Genomic DNA, 27,048 nt, shown 5'->3' on the forward strand with positions numbered 1-27,048 from the left:
CAAATAATAATTATTTAGGTGTAAAACTAATCCCGACGGTAGATGTAGAGGTAGCGTGCCGACGGCGATCACATAGACTTTTGAACCATTTCCCACGCGCTTCGTCACCTTGTCCTTTGCCAATCTTCATTTAATCCGTAGCCCATGTTGCAAATATGAGCAACAGAACCAATACTTCACTTTGCCATCCTTCTTATCCGCCAAATACTACGAGAATACTTGGGGCAGTTCCGCTTCCAGTGACCAGTCCCTTTGCAGTAGAAGCGCTCAGTCTCAGGCTTAGGTCCAGACTTGGGCTTCTTCCCTTGAGCAGCAACAGGCTTGCTATTCTTCTTGAACTTTCCCTTCTTCCCTTTGCCCTTTTTCTTGAAACTAGTGGTCTTGTTCACCATCAACACTTGATGCTCCTTCTTGATTTCTACCTCCGCAGCCTTTAGCATCGTGAAGACCTCAGGAATGGTCTTTTCCATACCTTGCATATTATAGTGATTGAAGAACTCTGTTAATGACACTATCATCAGGAAGATTAACTCCCAGCTGAGTCAAGTGGTTATGGTATCCAGACATTCTGAGTATGTGTTCACTGACAGAACTATTCTCCTCCATTTTGCAGCTGTAGAACTTGTTGGAGACTTCATATCTCTCAACTCGGATGTTGGATTCGGGTTCCGGCAGAACCTTGAGGTTCGAACACTAGGGTGCGCACGGAGATTTCGCCTCCTACCTACCTGCACCCCTCCGCCATGCTAGGATCTAAAACTACGGAAAGAACAACACAAGAGACACGGGGTTTATACTGGTTCGGGCCACCGTTGTGGTGTAATACCCTACTCCAGTGTGTGGTGTGTGGATTGCCTCTTGGGCTGATGATGATGAATACAAGGAAGAACAGCCTCGCGAGGGTCTGTTCTTGGCTGGGGCGATGAACTGCTCGGAGGGGTTCAGTCACCTTTCTCTCTCTCTCTCTCTCTCTCTCTCTCTCTCTCTTTCTCTCTCTACTTCCGACCGAACCCCCTCCTCCCAGACCCTTGCTTTGTGGGTGGCTGGTCCTATTTATAGAGGCCCTGGTCCTCTTCCCAAATATCGAGCGGGAAGGAAGACAACAATGGCGGGCTAATTTGAAGGGGGACAGCAAGTATTAGCTATCCTGACAAAAGTAGTCTTCGCCTGCGCAAAGCTCTGGTGATGACGCCGTCATGGGCTCCACGGTGACCTCCGTCTCGTAGTCCTCCTGGTCTTGGTCTCGTTGCACCGAAATGGCAACCTTTGCCTGATGCCTCGGTACTCCGCGGCTGCGCTTGCCCCCTTTGCACCAAAGAGGAAAGGAGGACGCTGCGCGGCTGGCACCCGCCTGGCGCCCTGAGTCGTCATGGCTTGCATCACGGGCACCTCGTGAGGTACCCCGCCTTGATCTCTCCGCCTCCTCGTGAGCCAGCCTGACGAGGCCGTGCCTGAGGAAGCTCCGCGTCATCCGCCCCGCGAGGCTTGGCCCCTCGCGAGGGTCTTGGGTTTGTGTTGGTGAAGATGGGCCGTGCTGGGCCCCCCCTTTGAGCCACGCCGCAGGCCGCAAGCAGGCAAGTCTGGGGACCCCCGTTCCCAGAACGCCGACAGTAGCCCCCGGGCCCAAGGCGCGCCCGGACTTGGCCGTGCAGGGAGGCGGAAGGGCAAGAGCGAAGCGCCGCAGGACCTAACAGCCTGCGGCCTTGGGCGCCACGTGGCGGTTGACTGGACGTGGGCGCCTTAGCAACCGCGCGAGTTGATAAGGAGTGGCATCCGCCTAGGCCCTGCTTCCTGCTTTCCCCGGTTGCTGCTCAGATCCCCTTTCTTGCGCCTCTCCTTCCTTCCTCCGAAATTTCCAGATCTGCTCTGACCGTGCGACTTAGGGGACCATGGCGCCTCGCCAGCCCCCGGCCGCAGCTTGGTACTCGTCTGCCCTGGACCCGCCGAACGTGTCGGAGGCGAGCCTTGCCCGGTTGCGCCGGATGGCGACGGCGTGGGGAATCGACGGGGCGAAGGTGTTCAAGGCCGGCTCCGCCACCCCTGAGGGTCAAAGGAGAACCTTCTATCCGCTCTTCGTAAGTGCCATTGTTGCTGGCCTGGTGCCTCCCTTCTCCGAGTTCTTCTTCTCTGTCCTCCACCATTACAAGCTACAGGCTCTGCATCTCCATCCCAACTCCATCCTTCTCCTGGCAATCTTTGCTTATTATTGCGAGGCCCACATTGGGGTGCATCCCTCAGTGGCCTTGCTGTGCCACTACTTCTACCTCCGGACCTCTGACGGTCCTGCTTCCGCGTGCGCGAGCTTCATCGCGTACGGTGGCGCCATTGCCATCTCGAATCCTGGGAAAAGGATTGAGGGCTTCAGGAGAAAGTGGATCTTGGTGGATGGTAGGCGCATCCACCCTCGGCTGATCTTGCCCACGGAGCAGCCCACGAGCTCCAGCGACTGGGGTCGAGCGGAGCTCGCGGATCCCCACGTGAAGATGGTGTTGGAGAATATGGACGCGGATCTGAGGCCGACCGACATGGAGGCGGTGAAGCTGACCGGCGTGTCGCTGCTGAGGGAGTTCCTGGAGCACCAGCTGGCTCCGCTTCGGCAGTACTCACTTCCAATGTGGAGGCCCCGTCCGAGCCCCGCGGCCTTGGCCGACGGAGACCTGGCTGCGATTCTCCAATCTCTCGTTGGGGGCAATGTGGCGAGGTTGGAGGGTGCTCCTACGCCTTTGTTCCTCCGCGACGACTGGGAGCGGGTGGTGAAGTCCATGCCTGTCTTCAACGGGGAGGGGTCCGTGCCCCTGGAAGCTCCCGAGGGACCGGTGGATGTGCCCTCCAACGACTCCAGCAAGGAGGAGGAAGGAGGGGAGCGGGGAAAAGGGCTTGACTCCGAGGCGACTGACGGAGAGTCGAGGGCTCCCCTCCCCCGGCGCGGGTCTCGCATTCTCCGCCTCTCTCCGCGTGATGACGATGAGGATGACGACGAAGACGACGACAAGGACAACGACGAGCAGGACGGCGGGAGCCCGCCCCCGATCCCGAAGAAGGACAGGACCGGGCTGACCTCCCGCGGGTCTCCCCCGGCCCCGGGGTGAACTGCAGATGCACCTTCTGCCTCCAAGCTTCCCGAGGTTGACCCTTCCAGCCAGCTTTCAGGCTTCAAATTTGGCCGGAGGCCGCTTGAGCTCACTGGCGACGACCCGTAAGCATTCGATTCTTGTCTTTATCTCTTGCTCTGCTTCTGAGGCTTGACGTCCGTATCTTTTGGACAGGCTGGCGCCCGCAGCAAAGAAGCCGAAGGGGGCTCCCGAGGTTCCATCCTTGGCGGTGCTTCTGCCTGCAAAGGAGGGTGACCGCGACGCACAGGCTTCTCCTACCCGGTCGTCCTCGCGAGGCCTGGCTGAGCCGGCTGGGGCGAGCTCAGCCCCTGCGGCCCAAGTGGCTCCCGAGGTGCTCTTGCCTGCCGCCGCCACTACACCTGTCGGGGCGCGGCAGACTCCGCCTCAGGATGCCGCGGCTGCGCTGCCGCCTTCTCCTCTTACTCCACCGGCTGCTGTTTCTCCAACTCCTTCTGCCGTTCTGGATCGTGCTGTTGCTGAGCTGGACCGACTGCGTCAGGACCTTCTTGGCGCCGACCCCCGCTTGGTGGCCGGGCGCTTGGAGCTGGCTTCAGGATGGGTTCGCTCCGACGCCTCGATTCGGGCAGCGCTGGTCCAGGCCTGGACGACATGCGACGAGGAGAAGCAGGCCGTCCTTGAGGTGAAGGCTGCTCGTGATGCAGCCCTGGGGGAGGTGGTCGACATCCGTGGTCGCTGCAAGGCGCTGGAGGACGAGCTGCAAGGCCTGTGGGACCAGCTCGCGAAAGAGGTCCACCTTCGCCAAGAGCAGGAAGAAGGCGTGAAGGCTCGCGAGGCAGCCGTCAAGGGCCGGGAGGCCAAGCTCAGGAAGCGCCGCGACCGCCTTGGCGCGCTGGAGCAGGAGTTGGGGGCGAGGAAGGCCGAGTTGGACGGCAAGGCCCTGGTTCTCGCCGAGGATCGCGCGGCCTTCACGGAGTTGGAGGCGAAGGCTCGCTCCTCGCTGAGGACGCTTTACGACAGCGGCCTAGAGAGCCCGCTGGCTGGCGTCGAGGACGGTCCCGCCAAGCTGTTTCCCTTCCTAGTTCACGCTCTTGAAGATGTCGCCCTTGGCCTTGGCCCCACGGCCGAGGCCGAGGCGCGTGTCCTGTCTTCTGCAGCACTGACGCGGGTCCTCACCCACATCTACCTTCGTGATCCCGGTGTCGACCTCGACGGCCTGCTGGAGCCAGTGAGTGGTGAGTGTGCCGCTGCCGCTGCTGAGGCCGTGAAGGGTCGCGCGGAGGCTCTGCTGGGGAAGTTCCGGGCCTTCAGCACCAAGCCGGAGCAAGGCGCTGCCGACCCCGCTGCTCTGTGAGGCGAACCCACTCCGCGCTGCTCCCCCGCCGACAAGTGACTCCGTCGTGGCTCCTGTCCTGCTTTTAATTCCTGCACACGTATCATGCCTCAGGGAGGCATTTAAACTTGCGTTTGGCATTGAGATAACAGTGTGGACTGTAATATTTGCTTTTGAACTCCTTGAAATTTGCGCTTTTCCTTCCTACTTGCTTATGTTCTACGCCGGCAGAGCCCGGCCCCGCGCGTACCTCACCCAGCAATAGTCCCGACCGGAAACCAGGACGGGACCAAGGAGTGAGGGGCTACGTGACAAGTTAGGCTCCTGAGTCGCGATGCTCAGGAGTCCCCCTTGGCGCACGAACAGCAAGTAGGGAGGTGTGATGTGGGTGGATCTACCGTTCTACGTCTGCAGAGCCCGGCCGCGCGCGTGCCTCACCCTGCGATGGTCCCGATCAGAAACCAGGACGGGGCCACGGAGTGAGGGGCTATGTGACCAGTTAGGCTCCTGAGTCGCGATGCTCAGGAGTCCCCCTTAACGCACGAACAACAAGTAGGGAGGTATGATGTGGGGGGATCCACCGTTCTATGTCTGCAGAGCCCGGCCGCGCGCGTGCCTCACCCAGCGATGATCCCGACCGGAAACCAGGATGGGGCCATGGAGTGAGGGGCTACGTGAGCAGTTAGGCTCCTGAGTCGCGATGCTCAGGAGTCCCCCTTGACGCTCAAACGGCCTTCGTACCTTGGCTCTGCTCGGGGAGAGACGCGTGACGAACCAGGCTCGGGGGGACCTGGCTAGGCGGCATGCGTCTGGGTGTGATCCAGGCGTAGCCCCCGTGCCCAGCCCCCTCGCGCGGCACTCCCGAGGGGAGGCGTTACGATGAGGCTAGACACTGAGCTCTGGGCTCCCTGAGGTTGATGCGGCCCGGGGCCACCCTCAGTTGTTTATCACCAGCGCGGAGCATAGTGCTACTGTGTGTACGGGCATAGCCGCTCCTCGGCAGTGTCATCAGCCAGCGCGGAGCATGGTGCTTCCACTGGTACGTGGGAGGGGGTCCCCTCTGGGAGGAGCCCCCGGGGCGTGTACAGCCCTGCCTTGACACGTGGCTGGCACGGTAGGGCCTGGCGAGGTGTATCTGGGCACCCGTGAGCCAGCGCGGGACTCACGGGGCCCTACCTCTAGGCGGGTTGCGCCTGGCACTGGGCCTTATCTTGTGATGTGTCCCTGCAAATTTGGTTAGATGCCTGCACTCTACGTCCTCGGGTCCCGGCCCTCGAGTTGGTCTCAGCTGTCGCTGGTATGCTAGGTCGCGATGCCATGGACAAGGCCAGAGGGTGAGGGCTGGAGAGCCAGTAAGAGCCCTGAGTCGTGATGCTCAGGTACCCCCCTTTAACGTGCAAGTGGTCGGCAAGGAGAAGAAGAGGTGCCGTGGACCGGCATCGAATAATCATGCATGGTGGGTTTAACGCATAATCGGAAATAAATGCAAATGAGATACATGCCACTGGGCATGGCCCGAGCGGCTTGGGGATCATGCGGCCCGAGGGGCGCCCCCAACAAGGTAAACTAACGACGCGAAATAAAAAGGGATACACGCCGTAGGGACGGACCCACGCGGCCTGGGAATAATGCAGCCCTGGGGGCGCTCCCAGCTGGAAGTAAAACTCGAAAGATGTCACCTGATGATGTTGAAGACGAAAGGGTGTTGGTGTAGCAGACTCAGTGGGCTGCGGAAGCTGATCCTCATGAGCCCCCAGGCCCAGGGGCCTCGGGAGGCTCCGGAGGCGCTGGCGGCTCCCGCGGGCCATCTCCACCTCTGCCAGGGCTGCGGAACGCCTGGCCTCTCGTGCCTCCGTGATGCCCCTCATGAGACGCTGGTACGCGTCAGCCGCGCTCGGCAAGCCGTAAGGCATGTGAACGCAGCTGTGGGGTGGACCTCCGCAGCGCCCCACTCGCGAGGGCCAGAGGCGCTCCAGGGAGGCAACTCGGTTGAGCCTTGGTATGTCGATGCAGACGCGCAGCCCACCATCCTCGCTTGGATGGGGAGCCACTGCTGGCAGGCGGCGGCCGCCTTTCATGACTCTCGACTCCTGTAGCTCCTGAATGACCTTGCTGACGAACTCCTGAGGGTCTGGATCTCCTTTCCTTGCTCCTTCTTGAGGGAAACGTACTTCAAAACACGCCTCCACATGGTGCCCAAGCGCCTCCCTCGTGACCCTAGCTAGGTAGGTGGCCCTGCAGGGGAGAGCCCCCGAGCCCTGCCTGAGGAGGGCGCCAGGTGCTCTTTCCTATGCGATGGAGGGAGGTTCCCCCTGGGCAGGCGTGGGCCCAAAGGGGCCTGCCTCCTGAGTGGTCAGGCCGGACGATGTCTTCTTCTTCTTAGGGGCGGCCTCGGGAGGCCTCCTGCTTCCACGATCCGGGTCTTCCAGTGACGCGGCTTGAAAGGCTCGTTCCAGGGAACACACTGCGTCCTTCTCTTCACAGGGCGTTGTGATGACTCCGCCACTTCCTGGCATCTTGAGGACGTTGTAGCTGTGGTGAGTTGCGGCCATGAACTTGGCCAGCGCTGGGTACTCAAGGATGGCGTTGTACGGTAGGCGAATGTGGGCGACGTCGAGGTCGATGAGCTCGGTGCGGTAGTTGTCGCGTGCCCCGAAGGTGACAGGGAGGCGGACCTGCCCAATCGGGACCGTGGAGCCGTCGGTGATACCGGAGAAAGGCTTGGTTGGCTGAAGCTGGCTGTAGGGCACTTGGAGGTTGTTGAATGTTTCCACGGACAGGACGTTGAGCCCTGCCCCGCCATCGATGAGGGTCTTGGTGACCACCACGTTGCTGATGATTGGGGAGCAAAGCATCGGGAGAACTCCGGCTGTAGCCGCACACTTGAGCTGATCTACTGAGCTGAACGTGATGGCGCACGCCGACCACCTGAGAGGGCGCGCGGCTTCGAGCCTGGGGAGGACTGCGTTCACTTCGCGGGCGAACTGCTTGAAGATGCGTTGAGAGGCGGGGGCTTGTGCTCCGCCCAAGATGCAGGCGATCGTGCGCGGCTCCTAGAAGCCCCCAGCCTCCTCGTCCTGGTGGCGGTCCTCGTTTCTCATTGGCTACGGCGGTAGCGGTGGGAGGCCTGCGTTGCCTTGCGGGCGATCCTCGCGAGGCTGATCCCTCCAGTCTCCCTCGCGAGGCTGATCCCTCCGTCCTCTCTCGCGAGGCGGGTCTTGCCAGCGATCCTCGCGAGGTTGGTCGCGCCACCCTTGGCGCGGGCCACGGTCTTCCCAGCATCCTGCGTTCCTTCCTCCTCCTCGACCGTAGCCCCGGTCACCGCGGTCGGGGCGACGGCCGATCCTTCCTTCTCGCACAGCTCGGAGTTCTTGACATTCGTTGGTGTTGTGGGTGTGGAGTTCGTGGTACACGCAGTACCGGCCGCCCTTGGAAGGTTCGGGCTGATCTCTGCCCCGCTTGGTGTCTGGTTCTGCCGCGAGCACGGTAGCCCCCTTGCGCTTCACATCCTTGGCCTTGAGCTTCTTCTCTTCTGGGTCTGTGGCAGGCAGCTCGAGGAGGGAGAGACGCCCTTCCTCAGCCCTGGCGCACTTGTTCGCCAAGTTGAACAGCTCCAAGGAAGTGCACGGGTCTTCATGCATTGCCAGCTCCTCCTTCATCTTGACGTCACGCACGCCGTCGGAGAAGGCCGAGATGATGGCCTCGTCAGTCACCTTGGGAATCTTGAGGCGTGCGTTGTTGAAGCGCTGGATGTACTTCTGCAGGGTCTCCCCGGGTTGTTGCTTGATGCGGCGCATGTCGCTCACGGCGGGTGGCCGGTCGCGAGTGCCTTGGAAGTTGGCGATGAAGCGGGTGCACAGCTCCTCCCAGGAGGAGATTGTGCCTGGAGCCAGGTTCAGGAACCAGGTGCGGGCCCCATCCTTGAGCGCCATGGGAAACCAGTTCGCCATGACCTTCTCGTCTCCATTGGCAGCTTCGATGCCCAGCTCGTAGAGCTGGAGGAACTCCGCAGGGTCGGCCGTGCCGTCGTAGCGAGGAGGCAGGTCTGGCTTGAACTTGCCGGGCCACGCGACGCTGCGTAGTTCGATGGTGAAGGCGCGGCAGCCTGCTGTGGCCACGGGAGGCCTTGGGTGACGGAGAGCCTGGTCTTGCATGTCCCCACGCGCAGCAGCTGGGAGCAGCGCGGGATCTTGACGCGCGGGAGCAGGAGCATGGTCGCGACGTGCTGGAGCAGGGAGCGCCCGGGTAGCTTCTTGCGGGCGAGGGACTTCTTGGCAGCTCTGTTCTTGCCGCGCTGGCACCTGACGGAGCGGGTTCCGCCCAGGGGCCACGCGCCTTGGATCCATGGCGTCTTCTTGAGGAGGAGGCGGCCGGGGCGCCGCCGGAGCCTCGTCGCCCGCGCGGGGCGGGGTGCGGTGCAGTGGGACGGACGGCGCAGGAGAGCCCCCTGCAGCGCGGACGGGCTCGGCGATGCGGTCGAGCCATTCGTCGTAGACGTCGTCGACGGGACAGTAGCGCAGGAGCTCGTTTGCCGCGATGAGCGCGGCCTCAGCCTCCATGGGCGCGCGGAGCGCACGGACGAAAACCAGCCGGGGCGAGCGAGGGAGTTGCGGTGGGGCCGTCTTGCCGCACGGACGGATGCTGGGACGATGCTTGCCGCTCGTCCCCCGCCGGGCCGGTGGCGGCGTTGACGGCAGGTGACGGGGAACGGCGTGGATGCCCGCCGACAGGGACCGTCCGGGCGACGCGGGAAGCGAGTGCGGCCCGGCTCTCGGTGCGGGCCCGACGAGCGTCAGACATGGGCGTGATGGTCGGAGGAGAACGGGGTGGTGGAAGACGAATCCCGGCGCACCCCTACCTGGCGCGCCAAATGTCGGATTTCGGGTTCCGACAGACCCTTGAGGTTCGAACACTGGGGTGCGCGCGGAGATTTCGCCTCCTACCTACCTGCACCCCTCCGCCATGCTAGGATCTAAAACTACGGAAAGAACAACACAAGAGACACGGGGTTTATACTGGTTCGGGCCACCGTTGTGGTGTAATACCCTACTCCAGTGTGTGGTGTGTGGATTGCCTCTTGGGCTGATGATGATGATGATGAATACAAGGAAGAACAGCCTCGCAAGGGTCTGTTCTTGGCTGGGGCGATGAACTGCTCGGAGGGGTTCAGTCACCTTTCTCTCTCTCTCTTTCTCTCTCTGCTTCCGACCGAACCCCCTCCTCCCAGACCCTTGCTTTGTGGGTGGCTGGTCCTATTTATAGAGGCCTGGTCCTCTTCCCAAATATCGAGTGGGAAGGGAGCCAACAATGGCGGGCTAATTTGAAGGGGGACAGCAAGTATCAGCTATCCTGACAAAAGTAGTCTTCGCCTGCGCAAAGCTCTGGTGATGACGCCGTCGTGGGCTCCACGGTGACCTCCGTCTCATAGTCCTCCTGGTCTTGGTCTCGTTGCACCGAAATGGCAACCTTTGCATGATGCCTCGGTACTCCACAGCTGCGCTTGCCCCCTTTGCACCAAAGAGGAAAGGAGGACGTTGCGCGGCTGGCACCCGCCTGGCGCCCTGAGTCGTCATGGCTTGCGTCATGGGCACCTCGTGAGGTACCCCGCCTTGATCTCTCCGCCTCCTCGTGAGCCAGCCTGACGAGGCCGTGCCTGAGGAAGCTCCACGTTGTCCGCCCCGCGAGGCTTGGCCCCTCGCGAGGGTCTTGGGTTTGTGTTGGTGAAGATGGGCCGTGCTGGGCCCCCCCTTTGAGCCACGCCGCAGGCCGCAGGCAGGCAAGTCTAGGGACCCCCGTTCCCAGAACGCCGACATCGGGCATTCGCTTGAAATATTAACTGCAACTCCTGGAACATCTCATATGCTCCATGACGTTCAAAACGTCTTTGAAGTTCCTATTCTAAGTCATAAAGCATGGCACACTGAACTATCGAGTAGTCATCAGCTTTGCTCTACCAGACGTTCATAACGTCCGGAGTTGCTCCTGCAGCGGGTCTTGCACCTAGCGGTGCTTCCAGGACGTAATTCTTTTGTGCAGCAATGAGGATAATCCTCAAGTTACAGACCTAGTCCGTGTAGTTTCTACCATCATATTTCAACTTAGCTTTCTCTAGGAACACATTAAAATTCAAGGGAACGGTAGCACGGGCCATTGATCTACAACAACATAGATATGCAAAAACTATAAGGACTAAGTTCATGATAAATTAAAGTTCAATTAATCATATTAGTTAAGAACTCCCACTTAGATAGACATCCCTCTAGTCATCTAAATGATCATGTGATCCATATCAACTAAACCATGTCCGATCATCACGTGAGATGGAGAAGTTTTCAATGGTGAACATCTCTATGTTGATCATATCTACTATATGATTCACGTTCGATCTTTCGATCTCAGTGTTCCAAGGCCATATCTGCATATGCTAGGCTCGTCAAGTTTAACCCGAGTATTCTGCATGTGCAAAACTGGCTTGCACCCGTTGTATGTGAACGTAGAGCTTATCACACCCGATCATCCCGCGGTGTCTCGGCACAACGAACTATAGCAATGGTGCATACTCAGGGAGAACACGTATACCTTGAAATTCAGTGAGAGGTCATGTTATAATGCTACTGCCGTACTAAGCAAAATAAGATGCATAAAGGATAAACATCAAATGCAATCAAAATATGTGACATGATATGGCCATCATCATCTTGTGCCTTTGATCTCCATCTCCAAAGCACCGTCATGATCTCCATCATCACTGGCTTGATGCTACCTCTTGAGCATGCGTTGGTTTTCCCTTGAAGAGGAAATGGTGATGCAGCAAAGTAGCGTAAGTATTTCCCTCAGTTTTGAGAACCAAGGTATCAATCCAGTAGGAGACAACGCACGAGTCACCTAGTACCTGCACAAACAATCAAGAACCTTGCAACCAACATGATAAAGGGGTTGTCAATCCCTTCACGGTCACTCGCAAAAGTGAGATCTAATAAAGATAGTAAAGTAAATATTTTTGGTATTTTTGTTGTATAGATTGGAAAGTAAAGATTGCAAAATAGTAAACGAGATGCGATGTAAATAAAAGAGATGCAATATAATAAGAAAGAGACCCGGGGGCCATAGGTTTCACTAGTGGCTTCTCTCAAGATAGCATGTATTACGGTGGGTGAACAAACTACTGCCGAGCAATTGAGAGAAAAGTGCATAGTTATGAAGATATCTAAGGCAATGTTCATGAATATAGGCATCACGTCCGTGTCAAGTAGATCGAAACGATTCCGCACCTACTACTATTACTCCACACGTCGACCGCTATCCATCATGCATCTAGAGTATTAAGTTCGTAAGAACAGAGTAACGCATTAAGCAAGATGACATGATGTACAGGGATAAACTCAAGCAATATGATATAAACCCCATATTTTTATCCTCGATGGCAACAATACAATACGTGCCTTGCTGCCCCTACTATCACTGGGAAAGGACACCGCAAGATTGATTCCAAAGCTAAGCACTTCTCCCATTGCAAGAAAGATAAATCTAGTAGGCCAAACAAAAATGATAATTTGAAGGGACTTGCCAAGATATCAAATCATGCATATAAGAATTCAGAGAAGAACCAAATAATATTCATACATCATCTTGTTCATAAATCCACAATTCATCGGATCTCGGCAAACACACCGCAAAGGAGTATTACATCGAATAGATCTCCAAGAACAGGTGCACTTTGTATTTAGAACCAAAGAGAGAGAAGAAGACATCTAGCTAATAACTATGGACCCGAAGGTCTGTGGTAAACTACTCAAGCTTCATCGGAGAGGCAATGGTGTTGATGTAGAAGCCCTCCGTGATCGATTCCCCCTCCGACAGATCACCGAAAAAGGCCCCATGATGGGATCTCACGGGTACAGAAGGTTGCGGCGATGGAAAAGTGGTTTCGTGGCTCTCTCTGATGTTTCTAGGGTATAAGAGTATATATAGGTGGAAGAAGTACATCGGTGGAGCTACGAGGGGCCCACGAGGGTGGGGGCGCACCTACCCCCCTGGGCGCGCCCTCCTGCCTCGTGGCTTCCTCATGGAGTTCCACACTTCGACTCCAAGTCTTCTGGATTGCTTTCGGTCCAAGAAAGATCATTGCAAATGTTTCATTCCGTTTGGACTCCGTTTGGTATTCCTTTTCTGCAAATCTCTAAAATAGGCAAAAAAACAGAAACTGGCACTAGGCCTCCGGTTAATAGGTTAGTCCCAAAAATAATATAAAAGAGCATACTAAAGCCCATTAAACATCTAGAATAGATAATATAATAGCATGGAACCATCAAAAATTATAGATACGTTGAAAGACGTATCAAGCATCCCCAAGCTTAATTCCTGCTCGTCCTCGAGTAGGTAAATGATAAAAACAGAATTTTTGATGTGGAATGCTACCTAACATAATTATCAATGTAATTTTATTTATTGTGGCATGAATGTTCAGATCCGAAAGATTCAAGACAAAAGTTTAATATTGACATAAAAACAATAATACTTCAAGCATACTAACAAAGCAATCATGTCTTCTTAAAATAACATGGCCAAAGAAAACTATCCCTACAAAATCATATAGTTTGGCTATGCTCTATCTTCATCACACAAAATATTTAATCATGCACAACCCCCGATGACAAGCCAAGTAATTGTTTCATACTTTTGATGTTCTCAAACTTTCTCAATCTTCACACAATACATGAGTGTGAGCCATGGATATAACACTATAGGTGGAATAGAGGGGTGGTTGTGGAGAAGACAAAATGGAGAAGATAGTCTCACATCAACTAGGCGTATCAACGGGATGTGGAGATGCCCATCAATAGATATCAATGTGAGTGAGTAGGGATTTCCATGCAACGGATGCACTAGAGCTATAAGTGTATGAAAGCTCAACAAAAGAAACTAAGTGGGTGTGCATCCAACTTGCTTGTTCACGAAGACCTAGAGCATTTTGAGGAAGCCCATCATTGGAATATACAAGCCAAGTTCTATAATGAAAAATTCCCACTAGTATATGAAAGTGACAAAATAAGAGACTCTCTATCATGAAGATCATGGTGCTACTTTCAAGCACAAGTGTGGAAAAAGGATAGTAGCATTGTCCCTTCTGTCTTCTTCTCTCTCTTTTTTTGTTTGGCTTCTTTGTCCTCTTTTTTTATTTCCTCACACGGGACGATGCTCTAATAATGATGATCATCACACTTTTATTTACTTACAACTCAAGAATTACAACTCGATACTTAGAACAAAATATGACTCTATGTGAATGCCTCCGGCGGTGTACCGGGATGTGCAATGAATCAAGAGTAACATGTATGAAAGAATTATGAATGGTGGCTTTGCCACAAATACAATGCCAACTACATGATCATGCAAGGCAATATGACAATGATGGAGTGTGTCATAATAAACGGAACGGTGGAAAGTTGCATGGCAATATATCTCGGAATGGCTATGGAAATGACATAATAGGTAGGTATGGTGGCTGTTTTGAGGAAGGTAAATGGTGGGTTTATGATACCGGCGAAAGTTGCGCGGTACTAGAGAGGCTAGCAATGGTGGAAGGGTGAGAGTGCGTATAATCCATGGACTCAACATTAGACATAAAGAACTTACATACTTATTGCAAAAATCTATTAGTTATCGAAACAAAGTACTAGGCGCATGCTCCTAGGGGGATATATTGGTAGGAAAAAACCATCGCTAGTCCCCGACCGCCACTCATAAGGAAGACAATCAAAAAATAAATCATACTCCGACTTCATCACATAACGGTTCACCATATGTGCATGCTACAGGAATCACAAACTTTAACACAAGTATCTCTAAAATTCACAACTACTCAACTAGCATGACTCTAATATCACCATCTTCATATCTCAAAACAATCATAAGGAATCAAACTTCTCATAGTATTCAATGCACTTTATATGAAAGTTTTTATTATACCCACCTTGGATGCCCATCATATTAGGACTAATTTTATAGCCAAAGAAAATTACCATGCTGTTATAAAAGACTCTCAAAATAATATAATTTAAGCACGAGAGATCAATAATTTCTATAAAATAAAACCACCACCGTGCTCTAAAAAGATATAAGTGAAGCACTAGAGCAAAAATATCTAGCTCAAAAGATATAAGTGAAGCACATAGAGTATTCTAATAAATTCGGATTCATGCGTGTCTCTCCCAAAAGGTGTGTACAGCAAGGATGATTGTGGTAAAATAAAAATCAAAGACTCAAATAATACAAGACGCTCCAAGCAAAACACATATCACATGGTGAATAAAAATATAGCCTCAAGTAAAGTTACAGATAGACGAAGATGAAAGAGGGGATGCCTTCCGGGACATCCCCAAGCTTAGGCTTTTGGTTGTCCTTGAATTCTACCTTGGGGTGCATTGGGCATCCCCAAGCTTAGGCTGTTGCCACTCCTTATTCCAAAATCCATCAAATCTTTACCCAAAAACTTGAAAACTTCACAACACAAAACTTCAACAGAAAATCTCATGAGCTCCGTTAGTATAAGAAAATAAACCACCACTTTAAGGTACTGTAATGAACTCATTCTTTATTTATATTGGTGTAAAACCTACTATATTTCAACTTCTCTATGGTTCATACCCCCCCTATACTACTCATAGATTCATCAAAATAAGCAAACAACACACGAAAAACAGAATCTGTTAAAAATAGAACGGTGTGTAGCAATGTGTAACTTTCGAATACTTCTGTAACTCCAAAAATTCTGAAAAATTAGGACGGACTGAAAAATTTGTATATTGATCTACTGCAAGTGGAGTAGGTATTTTATCGCTCCCTGGTAAAAAATGAAAATTAATTTCGTGAGCGTAAAAGTTTCTGTTTTTTACAGCAAGATCAAACAACTATCACCCAAGAAGATCCTACTGGCTTTACTTGGCACAAACACTAAATAAAACATAAAAACACAATCGTAACAGAAGCTAGATGAATTATTTATAACTAAACAGGACCAAAAAGCAATGAACAAAAATAAAATTGGGTTGCCTCCCAACAAGCGCTATCGTTTAACGCCCCTAGCTAGGCATTAAGATTTCAATGATGCTCACATGAAAGGTAAGAATTGAAGCACAAAGAGAGCATCATAAAACATGTGACAAACACACTTAAGTCTAACATACTTCTTATGCATAGGCATTTTATAAGCAAAAAATTTATCAAGGCAAGCAAAAACTAGCATATGCAAGGAAGAAGACAGGGACGATAGCAATTTCAACATGAAGAGAGTTAATTTAATATCATGAAAGTTTCTACAACCATATTTTCCTCTCTCATAATAATTACATGTGGGATCATAAGCAAATTCAACAATATATCTATCTCATAACATATTCTCAACACGATCCACATGCATGCGAAGTTGACACTCTTCCAAAATAGTGGGATTAACATTAGCTAAAGTCATGGCCTCTCCAAACCCACTTTTATCAAAAAATTCATAAGATTGAACATTCTCCAAATATGTGGGATCTAAAGTTGACACTCTTCCAAACCCTCTTTCAATATTATTGCAAACACTATTATCAATCTCATATTCATCATGGGGCTTAATAAATTTTCAAGATCATAAGAAGAATCACCCCAATCATGATCATTGCAAAAAGTAGTAGACACAGCAAAACTAACATCCCCAAGCTGAGGGTTTTGCAAATTATTAGCACAATTGACATTAATATAATGTATAATAACATCATTGCAATCATGCTTTTTATACGAAGATCTATCATGAATCACTTCATAAAGTACGTCATCAAAATTTTCTGATTCACGAATTTCAAGCAAAACTTCATAAAGATAATCTAGTGCACATAACTCACTAGCAATTAGTTCATCATAATTGGATCTCTTAAAAAGATTGGCAATCGGATGAGGATCCATAAATCTTAGGTTCTCTGATTTGTAATAGATACACGATTATTCCAAGCAAATGAGCAAACGAGCAAAATAAGACATCGTGGCAAACGAAAAGACGAACAGAAGAGGGGCGAAGAAAAGGCAAATCTTTTCGAAAATTGTTTTAGAAGTGGGGAGAGGAAAACGAGAGGCGAATGACAAATAATGTAATGCGACGGGGAAGAGTTTATGATGGGTACGTGGTATGTCTTAACTTGGCGTAGATCTCCCCGGCAACGGCGCCAGAAATCCTTCTTGCTACCTCTTGAGCATGAATTATTTTTCCCTTGAAGAGGAAAGGGTGATGCAACAAAGTAGCGTAAGTATTTCCCTCAGTTTTGAGAACCAAGGTATTAATCCAGTAGGAGACAACACACAAGTCCCCTAGTACCTGCACAAACAATCAAGAACCTTGCAACCAACGCGATAAAGGGGTTGTCAATCCCTTCACAGTCACTCGGAAATGTGAGATCTAATAAAGATAGTAAAGTAAATATTTTTAGTATTTTTGTTGTATAGATTGGAAAGTAAAGATTGCAAAATAAATAGTAAACTAGAATTGTAGATCGGAAACTTATATGATGTAAAGTAGACCCGGGGGCCATAGGTTTCACTAGTGGCTTCTCTCAATATAATATATATTACGATGGGTGAACAAATTACTGCCGAGCAATTGATAGAAAAGCGCATAGTTATGAGAATATCTAGGCATGATCATAAACATAGGCATCACGTCCGTGTCAAGCCGACCGAAACGATTCTTCATCTACTACTATTACTCCACACATCGACCGCAATCTAGCATGCATCTAGAGTATTAAGTTCATAAGAACAGAGTAACGCATTAGGCAAGATGACATGATGTAGAGGGATAAACTCAAGCAATATGATATAAACCCCATCTTTTTATCCTCGATGGCAACAATATAATACGTGCCTTGTTGCCGCTACTATCACTTGGAATGGACACCACAAGATTGAACCCAAAGCTAAGCACTTCTCCCATTGCAAGAAAGAACAATCTAGTAGGCCAAACTAAACCAATAATTCGAAGAGACTTGAAAAGATATCAAGTCATGCATATAAGAATTCAGAGAAGAACCAAATAATATTCATAGATAATCTTGTTCATAAATCCACAATTCATCATATCTCGGCAAACACACCACACAAGAGTATTACATCGAATAGATCTCCAAGAACATCGAGGAGAACTTTGTATTGAGAATCAAAGAGAGAGAAGAATCCATCTAGCTAATAACTATGGACCCGAATGTCTATGGTAAACTACTCACGCTTCATCGGAGAGGCGATGGTGTTGATGTAGAAGCCCTCCGTGATCGATTCCCCCTCTGGCAGATCGCCGGAAAAGGCCCCAAGATGGGATCTCACGGGTACAGAAGGTTGCATCGGTGGAAAAGTGGTTTCATGGGTATCTCTGATATTTCTAGGGTATAAGAGTATATATAGGAGGAAGAAGTACGTCGGTGGAGCTACGAGGGGCCCACAAGGGTGGGGGCGCGCCTACCCCCCTAGGTGCGCCCTCCTGCCTCGTGGCTTCCTCGTGGAGTTCTAGACTTTGACTCCAAGTCTTCTGGATTACTTTTGGTCCAAGAAAGATCATTGCTAAGGTTTCATTCCGTTTGCACTCCATTTGTTATTCCTTTTCTGCAAAACTCTAAAATAGGCACACAAAAACAGAAACTGGCACTGGGCCTCCGGTTAATAGGTCAGTCCCAAAAATAATGTAAAAGAGAATATTAAAGCCAATTAAACATCCGAAACAGATAATATAATAGCATGGAACAATAATAAATTATAGATACGTTGGAGACGTAACACTTGACACCTTGATCTCCATCATAGCATTGTTATTGTCTCGCCAACTATTACTTCTACGACTATCGCTACCGCTTAGTGATAAAGTAAAGCAATTACATGGTGATTGCATTTCATACAATAAAGCGCAATAAGGACTGGTCATAGTCAAACTCGATTCAACTAAAGTTGGAGAAACCGACACCCGCTAGCCACCTGTGTGCGAAGCACGTCAGTAGAACCAGTCTCATGAACGCGGTCATGTAATGTCAGTCCGGGACGCTTCATCCAACAATACCTCTGAATCAAAGTAAGACATTGGTGGTAAGCAGTCTGACTATTATCGCCCACAACTCTTTGTGTTCTACTTGTGCATATATCATCTACGCATAAACCTGGCTCTGATACGACTGTTAGGGAACATAGTAATTCAAAAAAAATCCTATGATCATGCAAGATCTAACTGGGAGATGCATAGCAACGAGAGAGGAGAGTGTGTCCACGTACCCTCGTAGACCGAAAGCGGAAGCGTTATGTTAACGCGATTGATGTAGTCAAACGTCTTCACAATCCAACCGATCCAAGTACCGAACGTATGGCACCTCCGTGTTCAGCATAGTTCAGCACGATGACGTCCCTCGAGCTCTTTATCCAGTAGAGGGTCGAGGGAGAGTTCCGTCAGCACGACGGCGTGGTGACGGTGATGATGAAGTTACCAGCACAGGACTTCGCCTAAGCACTGCGATGATATGACCGAGGTGTTAAACTATGGAGGGGGGCACCGCACACGGCTAAGAGATTGTCTGTTGTGCCTTCAGGGTGCCCCCTGCACACGTATATAAAGGAGGGGAGAGAGAGGCCGGCGGCCAGGAGGGGCGCGCCATGGGGGGAGTCCTACTTGGACTCCTAGTCCAAGAAGGATTCGCCCCCTCCCCCCCTTTCCTTTCTTCTACCAGAGGGAATAGGAAGGAGAGGGAGAGGGAAAGGGAAGGGGGCGCCGCCCCCTCCTTGTCCTATTCAGACTCCCAAGGAGGGTGGAGTGCGGCCACCCCCCCGCGGGCTTCCCTCTCTCTCCCTTAGGCCCATGTTGGCCCAATACTTCCCCAAGGGGTTCCGGTAACCCCTCGGTACTCCGAAAAAATACCCGAATCACTCGGAACCATTCCGATGTCCGAATATAACCTTCCAATATATGAATCTTTACCTCTCGAACATTTCGATACTCCTCGTCATGTCTGTGATCTCATCCGGGACTCCGAACAAACTTCGGTCATCAAATCACATAACTCATAATACAAATCGTCATCGAACGTTAAGCGTGCGGACCCTACGGGTTCGAGAACTATGCAGACATGACTGATACACATCTCCGGTCAATAACCAATATCGGAACCTGGATGCTCATATTGGCTCCTACATATTCTATGAAGATCTTTATCGGTCAAACCACATAACAACATACATTATTCCCTTTGTCATCGGTATGTTACTTGCCTGAGATTCGATCGTCGGTATCATCATACCTAGTTCAATCTTGCTACCGGCAAGTATCTTTACTCATTCTGTAATGCATTATCCCACAACTAACTCATTAGTCACATTGCTTGCAAGGATTTTAGTGATGTGCATTACCGAGAGGGCCCAGAGATACCTCTCCAATACACGGAGTGACAAATCCTAATCTCGATCTATGCCAACTCAACAAACACCTTCGAAGACACCTGTACAGCATCTTTATAACCACCCAGTTACATTGTGACGTTTGATAGCACACAAGGTGTTCCTCCGGTATTCGGGAGTTGCATAATCTCATAGTTAGAGGAATATGTATAAGTCATGAAGAAAGCAATAGCACTAAAAAACTAAACGATCATAATGCTAAGCTAACGGATGGGTCTTGTCCATCACATCATTCTCTAATGATGTGATCCCGTTCATCAAATGACAACACATGTATATGGTCAGGAAACTTAACCATCTTTGATTAATGAGCTAGTCAAGTAGAGGCATACTAGGGACACTCTGATTGTCTATGTATTCACACATGTACTAAGTTTCCGGTTAATACAATTCTAGCATGAATAATAAACATTTATCATGATATAAGGATATATAAATAACAATTTTATTATTGCCTCTAGGGCATATTTCCTTCAGCAGGTGTTGCCACCGTGTGAAGCTATCCGTACGCTGCAGCCACAGCCAGGGCACGTGGAGGGTGATGCCGGTATTGTGCAGGTCGTGAACGCCCAGGCTATTAAGGGAGAGTGGGCGGCACACCTTGGGCCAGGCGACGGGACAGTGGTCGCCACGAGCATCCTGGCGGTCAATTCATAGGAAACTTCAGATGATGCAATTTACGTAAAATACGGCAGTAGCTCAAATTTTAAGTGTCATGTTATCAACATTTTTTCTTCAAAATACGGCAGGAACTCTGTGCATTCTAATTAGCAGGAGAAACGTTTGATTTATTGAAAAGAGTGTAGAGTTGGGAACGCTCAAATCAGGTCATCATTCACGACTACTAGAAGCAACATGTGCGCTTTGCCTTGTCGGGTGGCATAAGCATGATGTAATTGTAGACGTTGTTATGATAAGATGTTTCGCAAAGAGTCTCTATGCAACAAGTTACAATCTAATTGATGTGATATAGAAGCAATGTATATATCTATGTGTCCCTTTGCCTATAGAGAAAACATACTGTTTCATATTACATGCTAATCGTTACCCAAAAAGGCTTCCGCCCCGCTTTATATATAGCCACAACCACACATTACATCCACCAAGACAACAAGAAATGAAAAATAAAATTGACATGGATACAAAACACTACTGAATAGCTAACGAGCTCCGAAGGACCCAACAAACTAGGACATCAGAGGCCGCGACAGCCTTGGGTCATGCCATCGACGCTCCCGTGACATGGGAGCTATTCGTCGGAGGAGGAAAGCCACGCTCCATCACTTCCCAAGGCCAACCCTGTTTTTTCACCATCCGTCACTGCCTCTGAAGGGCTTGCTTGATTACTAGGGAATCAATCCACTAGTGGAACTGATCCTGACGTGGATTGGGTTGACCCCATCTGAAAGTGCAACTATCCCTAGGTGGTTTTGGTAATTCCTAACAACATATAGCTCATTGAGCTAATGCTATTCCAATATTAATATTTCAGGAAAAGCTCAATGAATGGCATGGCATGGATGAAGAAAGTGGATCCCTCAAAATATTAAGGACAAAAAGATTGGCTCAAGCTCAAAGCTCAAGACTCTACACTTTATATTTTAGTGATGCAAGATCACATTGAGTCTATAGGAAAAGCCAATACTATCAAGGAGGGATGAGGTGTTGTTTAATGAGGTTCTTGCTTCATAGTGCTTAGTGATATGCTCCAAAACACTCAACTACCTTCCCACATCCACATATGACCTAAACCAAAAGTCAAACTCGGCCCAGCGATTCTTTCTATCCGGCGCCACCAAGTTCAAATGTTATAGCCACTGCCACAAACCCTAGGCAAATCGGTCTCACCGATAGGGATCTCTGTCACACCGAGATGGGGTTGTAATCTCTCTGTTTCCCTTTGTAACGTTTCGGTCCTACCGAGATGAGCGATCGGTCCCACCGAGATTGCAATATAAACTCTCTGTTTCTCTTTTGTAACACTTCGGCCTCACCGAAATGAGCGATCGGTCCCACCAAGTTTACCTGACCAACTCTCTGGTTAGCTTATTACCAAAATCGGTCCCACCGAGTTTGTGTAATCGGTCACACCGAGATTATGTTATGCGCTAACCCTAACCATATCGGTCCTACCGAGTTGCATCTCAGTCCCACCGAAAATCCTAACGGTCACTAGGTTTGCTGAATCGGTCTGACCGAGTTTCTCCATTCGGTCTCACCGAGATTGGTAAATTGTGTGTAACGGTTAATTTTTGTGTGGAGGCTATATATACCCCTCCACTCACTCTTCATTCGCGGAGAGAGCCATCAGAACATACCTACACTTCCAATACACATTTTCCGAGAAAGAACCACCTACTCATGTGTTGAGGCCAAGATATTCCATTCCCACCATATGAATCTTGATCTCTAGCCTTCCCCAAGTTGCTTTCCACTCAAATCTTCTTTCCACCAAATCCATATCATGTGAGAGAGAGTTGAGTGTTGGGGAGACTATCATTTGAAGCACAAGAGCAAGGAGTTCATCATCAACACACCATTTGTTACTTCTTGGAGAGTGGTGTCTCCTAGATTGGCTAGGTGTCACTTGGGAGCCTGCGACAAAGATTGTGGAGTTGAACCAAGGATTTTGTAAGGGCAAGGAGAACGCCTACTTCGTGAAGATCTACCGCTAGTGAGGCAAGTCCTTCGTGGGCGATGGCCATGATGGGATAGACAAGGTTGCTTCTTCGTGGACCCTTCATGCGTGGAGCCCTCCGTGGACTCGCGCAACCGTTACCCTTCGTGCCTTGAAGTCTCCATCAACGTGGATGTACGATAGCACCACCTATCGGAACCACGACAAAAACATCCATGTCTCCAATTGCGTTTGAATTCTCCAAACCCTTCCCTTTACATTCTTGCAAGTTGCATGCTTTATTTTCTGCTGCTCATAGACTCTTTGCATGCTTGCTTGAATCATGTTAAGATTGCTTGACTTGTGCTAAGATAGCTAAAATCTGCAAAAGACTAAAATTGGGAAAAAGGATAGATTTTTATTTGGTCAAGTAGTCTAATCACCCCCGCCCCTCTAGACATACTTTCGATCCTACAAGTGGTATCAAAGCTTTGGTCTCCATTTGCTTTGATTTCCATAGATTTTGGTGGTCATAGCCTTGGTTTCACAACCTAGGAGAGTATGGCGTCTAGCGAGGGAAATTATCACCGTAGAGGTACTTACTTTGATGGTACTAATTTTGCTAGTTGGAAGCATAAGATGAAAATTCATATTATTGGACATAACCCCGCCGTTTGGGCTATTGTGTGTGTTGGCTTGCAAGGTGAATCCTTTGATGGGAGAGAACCGAATCGTGAAGCTACCGCGGATGAGTTGAAGATGCTACAATACAATGCTTAAGCTTGTGATATCCTCTTCAACGGATTGTGCCCCGAAGAATTCAACAAAATCAGTCGTCTTGAGAATGCAAAGGAAATTTGGGATACTTTGATTGACATGCATGAAGGTACCGACTCCGTCAAGGAATCCAAGTTGGATGTGCTTCAAAGTCAACTTGACAAGTTCAAAATGAAGGATGGTGAAGGTGTCGGTGAAATGTACTCTAGGATTGCTCTTATCACAAATGAGATTGCCGGCTTAGGAAGTGAAGAGATGACCGACAAATTCATCATCAAGAAGATCCTAAGAGCCTTGGATGGAAAATACGATACTGTATGCACATTGATCCAAATGATGCCAAATTACAAAGATCTCAAGCCAACGGAAGTCATTGGAAGAATTGTTGCTCATGAGATGTCACTCAAGGATAAGGAGGAGCTCCATAACAAGTCAAGTGGTACTTACAAAGCCTCATGTGAAGCTCCCACATCATCAAGTGAGAAACAAACCTTCAATGAAGAATTAAGCCTAATGGTGAAGAACTTCAACAAGTTCTACAAGAGTAGAAGCAAGGAGAGAAGTTCCAAGTCAAAGTACTACAATCATCGTAGAGGTCCTTACTTCAGAACAACTTCTCTCCTTGCTTCTACTCTTGTAGAAGCAAGGAGAGCGGCTCACCCCAGAGCACGCATGGCCTGGCCAACCTGTTGTCAGGGACGGGATGACAACCCTGGCAACTTCACCTCTGAAGAAAACCCATACATCATCACCATTTCCATCCAAGACCTAGAAGCCCATCGCAACTATCGAGCAGGGACACTACTGAGCACCGGCAGACCACCACTGTGCCAAACCCCTGACTATGCCGAACTCCTAAGGCGGTGCCTTCAAGAAGTAAACAACGTTGACGCATTGCCGCTGCCCAATCCAGAGATTCTAGGATTTCGCTCGGGACCAAGAGGCGGAGGGAAGGGAGTAAGTATTGATGTCACCCACCGGGGAGGGAGCGGCGCCACAAGCGTCACCAACATCATGATCGACATCAGGTCAAGGGTTTCCCCCGACCTAGAGCTTGCACCCAACGCCCCGCTAACCAACAGAACATGACACCCAAAGATCGCCCACATCCCTTTCAAGCATGGAGGACAAGGCGCAGGTGAATCCACCATCTTCAGATCGAGATCCATGCCCGCCACCACCTCGCCGCCGAATGCGGCCAAGTACGGCGCACCGCAGCTCCAGCGTCGCCACCCCCATCGGCATGGAGGAAGCGCCCTCTCCGACCGTGGCCATCGCCACTCATGACACCCATAGCCCCTAGGGGACCAGATTGGCCTTGCAAGACCTAGCCCCCATCGCCATCGACACGGAGCCACACCGCTACCTCCCAGCACGGAAACTACCGGATCCACGTGTCCCTACCTCCGAAGAGCCCGTCTGACCTGCGCTACCAAGATCTCGACTAGGGGAGGAAGAAGAGAATCCTGGCCGCCGCCAGCATCGAGGAGAAGGTGGGGACGGGGGGAGGAAGTCTCGCTACTTGTGAGCCATGTTGGGATTTCCCTGAAGAGGAGAGAAAGATGCAGTATAGTAGAGATAAGTATGTCCCTCAATTAAGAACCAAGGTTATCAATCCAGTAGGAGAACCAGGAGAAACCTCGTTAACAGCACCTACACACAAAAGAGCAAATACTTGCACCCAACGCGATCAAGGGGGTTGTCAATACCCTCAGCGGTTATTTGCAAGGATCAAATCTCGTAGTGACAGATAGGTAAAATAAAACACAAAATAAAATAATGGTAAATAAATTGCAGCAAGGTATTTTTGGATTTTATATATGATAAAAGTAGACCCGGGGCCATAGTTTTCACCAGAGGCTTCTCTCTTAAACAAAAAACATATGATGGGTAAACAAATTACGGTTGAGCAATTGATAGAAAAGCGCATAGTTATGATGATATTCAAGGCAATGATCATGTATATAGGCATCATGTCTGAGACAAGTAGACCGACTCCTTCCTGCATCTACTACTATTACTCCACCCATCCACCACTATCCAGTATGCATCTAGAGTATTAAGTTCATAAAAAATGAAGGAACGCCTTAAGCAAGATGACATGTGATACGTCCATTTTGCATCATGCTTTTATATCCATATTTATTGCATTATGGGCTGTTATTACACATTATGTCACAATACTTCTGCCTATTCTCTCTTATTTTACAAGGTTTACATAAAGAGGGAGAATGCGGCAGCTGGGATTCTGGGCTGGAAAAGGAGCAAATATTAGAGACCTATTATGCACAGCTCCAAAAGTCCTGAAACATCACGGAAGCTATTTTCATAATATATAAAAACTATTGAATGCAAGAAGTTCCAGAGGGGGCCCACACCCTGGCCACGAGGGTGGGGGGCGTGCCCTACCCCCCTGGGCGCGCCCCCCTACCTCGTGGACCCCCTAGTGGCCCTCCGATGCCCATCTTTTGCTATATGGAGTCCTTCGTTGAGGAAAAAAATCATAAGCAAGCTTTCGGGATGAGACTCCGTCGCCACGAGGCAAAACCTTGGCGGAACCAATCTAGGGCTCCGGTGGAGCTGTTCTGCTGGAGAAACTTCCCTCCGGGAGGGGGAAATCATCACCATCGTCATCACCAACGATCCTCTCATCGGGAGGGGGTCAATCTCCATCAACATCTTCACCAGCACCATCTCCTCTCAAACCCTAGTTCATATCTTGTATCCAATTCTTGTCTCTAAGTCTGGGATTGGTACTTGTGGGTTGCTAGTAGTGTTGATTACTCCTCGTAGTTGATGCTAGTTGGTTTATTCAGTGGAAGATCATATGTTCAGATCCTATATGCATATTAATACCCCTCTGATTATGAACATGAATATGCTTTGTGAGTAGTTACGTTCGTTCCTGAGGACATGGGAGAAGTCTTGCTATTAGTAGTCATGTGAATTTGGTATTCGTTCGATATTTTGATGAGATGTATGTTGTCTCTCCTCTAGTGGTGTTATGTGAACGTGGACTACATGACACTTCACCATTATTTGGGCCTAGAGGAAGGCATTGGGAAGTAATAAGTAGATGATGGGTTGCTAGAGTGACAGAAGCTTAAACCCTAGTTTATGCGTTGCTTCTTAAGGGGCTGATTTGGATCCATATGTTTCATGCTATGGTTAGGTTTACCTTAATACTTCTGTTGTAGTTGCGGATGCTTGCAATGGGGGTTAATCATAAGTGGGATGCTTGTCCAAGTAAGGACAGCACCCAAGCACCGGTCCACCCACATATCAAATTATCAAAGTACCGAACGCGAATCATATGAACGTGATGTAAACTAGCTTGACGATAATTCCCATGTGTCCTCGGGAGCGCTTTCTTCTATATAAGAGTTTATCCAGACTTGTCATTTGCTACAAAAAGGATTGGGCCACCTTGCTGCATTTTATTTACTTTTGTTACTTGTTGCTCGTTACAAATTATCTTATCACAAAACTATATGTTACCTATAATTTCAGTGCTTGCAAAGAATACCTTGCTGAAAACCGCTTATCATTTCCTTCTGCTCCTCATTGGGCTCGACACTCTTACTTATCGAAAGGACTACGATAGATCCAATATACTTGTGGGTCATCAAGACTCTTTTCTGGCGCCGTTGCCGGGGAGTGAAGCACCTTTGGTAGGTGGAATTTGGTAAGGAAAAATGTATGTAGTGTGGTTAAATTTACTGTCACTTGTTACTATGGAAAGTAATCCTTGCTATTGTTAAGGATCTCTTGGCTGATAATATTGATGGGCACGT

Source organism: Triticum urartu, chromosome 1 (assembly GCF_003073215.2).
Source record: "Triticum urartu cultivar G1812 chromosome 1, Tu2.1, whole genome shotgun sequence".
NCBI lineage: Eukaryota > Viridiplantae > Streptophyta > Magnoliopsida > Poales > Poaceae > Triticum > Triticum urartu.